Source organism: Quercus robur, chromosome 4, assembly GCF_932294415.1.
Source record: "Quercus robur chromosome 4, dhQueRobu3.1, whole genome shotgun sequence".
Classification (NCBI taxonomy): Eukaryota; Viridiplantae; Streptophyta; class Magnoliopsida; order Fagales; family Fagaceae; genus Quercus; species Quercus robur.
In genome coordinates, this window is record NC_065537.1 from 65,008,416 (window position 1) to 65,012,451 (window position 4,036).

At 33.5% G+C, this 4,036-nt stretch overlaps 1 long non-coding RNA gene across 1 annotated transcript; it reads right to left on the bottom strand.

The window, feature by feature from the left end:
* Window positions 1-781: 781 nt before the first annotated feature.
* Window positions 782-2,682, bottom strand: LOC126724519 (uncharacterized). Its single transcript, XR_007655016.1, has 3 exons — window positions 2,614-2,682; window positions 965-1,192; window positions 782-804 (listed from the first exon to the last, which is right to left on the bottom strand). It is a non-coding gene; the product is annotated as an uncharacterized LOC126724519 (long non-coding RNA).
* Between the last annotated feature and the right edge of the window lie 1,354 nt (window positions 2,683-4,036).

A 4,036-nucleotide genomic window follows, 5' to 3' on the forward strand; every position in this document is an offset into this window, starting at 1 on the left:
TTTGTCACTAAAAGTCCAGTTTTTCATCACTAAGGACCTTTAGTGACGAAATTGGACTTTTAGTGACGAAACTCATTTCATCACTGTAGCCCCGTCACTAAAAGTCCTGGTGACGAAAACTTTCGTCACTAAAAGTCTGATTTGATTTAAAAAAAAAAAAAAAAAAAACTTTTAGTGACGAAAACGTTTCGTTACTAAATGTTTTCCTCACTAAAAACACCATTCAGTGACAAAAATATTTCGTCACTAAAAACACTTTAGTTTACTAAATCATATTTAGTGACGAATAATTTCGTCACTAAAACTATGTTCAGGTACATATAGTGACGAAAAAATTCGTCACTAAAACTATTTTTAAGAAAATCCAAGCACATATAGTGACGAAAATTTTCGTCACTAAAACCATTTCTTACAAAATTTTGCTATATTTAGTGATGAAATTTTCATCACTAAAACAATTTTTTGTTGCTATATTTGTGACGAAAAAAATTCGTCACTAAAACTTATTTTATGTTTTTATTTTTTTCATGGCTTTGATATTAACTAGTAACCTGTCATTACATTATTAAAACCTCACATTTGAATAACACATTTATTTCAACAACACATTTATAAAAAAAAGATCCATACATTTCACAAGTAAAAAATAAAACAAGTATCCAATTCAAACTCCTTCCATACAATAATTGTTTGCAATACATACAATAACTCTACCTAAACCCTATTTTAGAACTAACGGAAGATGTCCTCATTGTCTTCAAGTAATATCAAAAGTAAATCTCCTAAAAGCCACCAATAAGAAATCTGCACAAATATAAAAACAATACTTCGTTAAAATCGTAAAGTAAAAATATTAACTATGTTATAAGAAACATTTCTAACAATGCATTAAGAGTAACCACACCAATAAATTAAAATCACAACTCCTAATGTATAAGTTGTAGAAAGCAAATAAGGTACTAACCAAAAAGGATTTTAACTTGAAGTTGAACCACCCTCATAAGTAAGAGCATCATCATAACCCTTGCTCTTCAAAAAGTTAAGAATGTTCTTTTGGACCTCCTCTTGATCTCAAAAAGTCCACAACTACTCTTGCAAAATTAATAAATGCATTGACCCCTTCAATATATGGATGACTTAATCTGCCATCGGGTGTCTTACCCATTGTCATCCAACTTTTATCCATGTTTGACTATAATTACAAGGTGAATGCTACTTTAGTAAAATAAGGACAACTCATGCATAATGTATTCTAACATCTAAGTCTATAAGCTACTTAAATAAAGTTCTATCCTATTCATGAATGCACAAGTCTATATTAATACTTAAATAAATATACATTGTACACACAAATATACACTTCCAATATGAATTTAAACGACCTTATAACACCACGCAAGTCACCCGCTTACTCCAACACAACAACTCACCACAAAACCAATCACAAACATCGCAACTATAATGCTCACAAGCATTGAAATTGAATAAAGGAACACAATTGCTACTAATCAACAAGTTTCATTCACATTTGCAAGAAATTAAAAACACTCCCAATATGAATTTAAATCACCTTATAACACCATGCAAGCCACCCGCTTGCTCCAACACAACAACCCACCACAAAACAAATTTCCAACATCACAACTATAATGCTTACAAGCATTGAAATTGAATCTACTAATCAACAAGTTTCATTCACATTTGCAAGAAATTAAAAATACTCCCAATATGAATTTAAACCACCTTATAATACCATGCAAGCCACCCGCTTGCTCCAACACAACAACCCACCACAAAAAAAAATTTCCAACTCACAACTATAATGCTTACAAGTATTGAAATTGAATAAAGGAACACAATTGCTACTAATCAACAGGTTTCATTCACATTTGCAAGAAATTAAAAACACTCCCAATATGAATTTAAACCACCTTATAACACCATGTAAGCCACCTCCTTGCTCCAACACAACAACCTACCACAAAACAAATTTCCAACATCACAACTATAATGCTTACAAGTATTGAAATTGAATAAAGGAACACAATTGCTACTAATTAACAAGTTTCATTCACATTTGCAAGAAATTAAAAACACTTCCAATATGAATTTAAATCGTCTTTTAACACCATGCAAGCCACCCGCTTGCTCCAACACAATAACCCACCACAAAACCAATTTCCAACATCACAAGTATAGAGTTTTACAAGTATTGAAATGAAATAAAATATTATTCATCATATCTAATCAACAATATTCATTAACATTTGCAAGAAATGAAAAACACTCATAATATTAGTTTAACCCACCTTATAACACCATGCAAGCCACCTGCTTGCTCCAACACAACATACCATCACAAATCCAATTTCCAACATCACAAGTATAGAGTTTTACAAGTATTTAAATCAAACTTCAATACTATTTTTCACATCTAATCAACAATATTCATTCACATTTGCAATAAATAAAAAGCACTCCCAATATTAGTTTAAACCACCTTATAACATCATGCAAGCCACCCGCTTGCTCCAACACAACATACCACCACAAATTCAATTTCCAATATCACAAATATACAGTTTTATAAGTTTTTAACTAGAATTTACTTACTTTGCTTAAGCTAAGTTCACAACTTTCAGAAAAAATCCAAAGTTACTGCAAATAATGTGTATTTAGTCTGCAAAAAAAAAAGTTAAATTTATAAGTACAAAAGTTAAAGAAAAGATTGACATACCACCACAAAGTTAAAGAAAAGCTTGTAAAAGCTTGTACAAGGGGAGCTATATCATTAGGAGAAGGCATTATTATGTTTCTAGAGTTAAATTTACAGATACTTCAACTTTCATTGGAAAGCCAAACATATATATAAAAGCCAAAAAGTATGGATTGAAACTGAACTAAACTCAATGCTTTTGAGTGAATAGACCATTGTCCAATTGGGTAGATCCAAGGTTTGCCTGTTGCTTTGATATGGGTGTGCAAGCTTGTATACACCTTAATACTATTTTCAAGTTCATACCTAGTTTTGATTTTGCTAAAGCAAATAATCTTGTATTATTCCATGGCTTCATATGAAACTAATGAACCAACCACATTGTAAAAAAAAAAATTATAATGTCAATTTTGTTGTAGTTCAGATGCTTGTTGTTAATATGTTCAATGTTGATCACTTGGGCCAAAAATACTCATCCCACACCTCCTTTAAAAAAAAAAAAAAAGATGTCATATATAAGAAACTAGAATCATCCAAACAATAAGAACCATAGAAACATAAACGAATTACAACAATTGATAAGTACATATATAAGAAACTTTCTTCACAGCCATTACACAGTAAATATCAAATACCCAAACTAAACAAAAATGCATATACCCATTACTGTATCAAACAAAAAAATACCCAAAGAACTAGAATCATTAAACAAAAAAATTAACATCAAGCATTTAGAATCATTAACAAAAATTAACAAAAAAAAAAAAATTAACTCAAAAGGAAAAAAAAAATACCGATGGATCGCCGGTTGGGTGGGAGGCAAAGGGTCGCGAACTGAAGCGTCGCCAGAAGCGTCGCTAACTGCAGAGGATGAAGCGTCGCCGATTAGACAAAGGATGAAGCGTCCCAGAACGAACAGAGGATGAAGCGTCATCGATGAAGTGTCGCCGATGAAGCGTCGCCAACTGCAGAAGGATGAAGCATCGTCGATGAAGTGTCGCCGATGAAGCGTCGTTAACTGCAGAAGGATGAAGCGTCGCCAGTGAGCTAAAGCGTCACCAACGACGAGCTGAAGCGACGCAGATCGGTGAGCTGAAGCGCCGCGAACAACGATCTGAAGCGACGCAATGGTGATCTGGGCTTCTAAAGCGCTGCGAACGGCGATCTAAAGCGCCGCAATGGCGAGCTAAAGCACCGCGACGGTGAGCTAAAGCACCGCAACAACGATCTAGGCTTCTGAGGCATCGCGAACGACGATCTAAAGCGCCACGACAGTCTGGGCTTCTGAATCGTCTGAGAAATATGTGAGGGAAAGAGAGA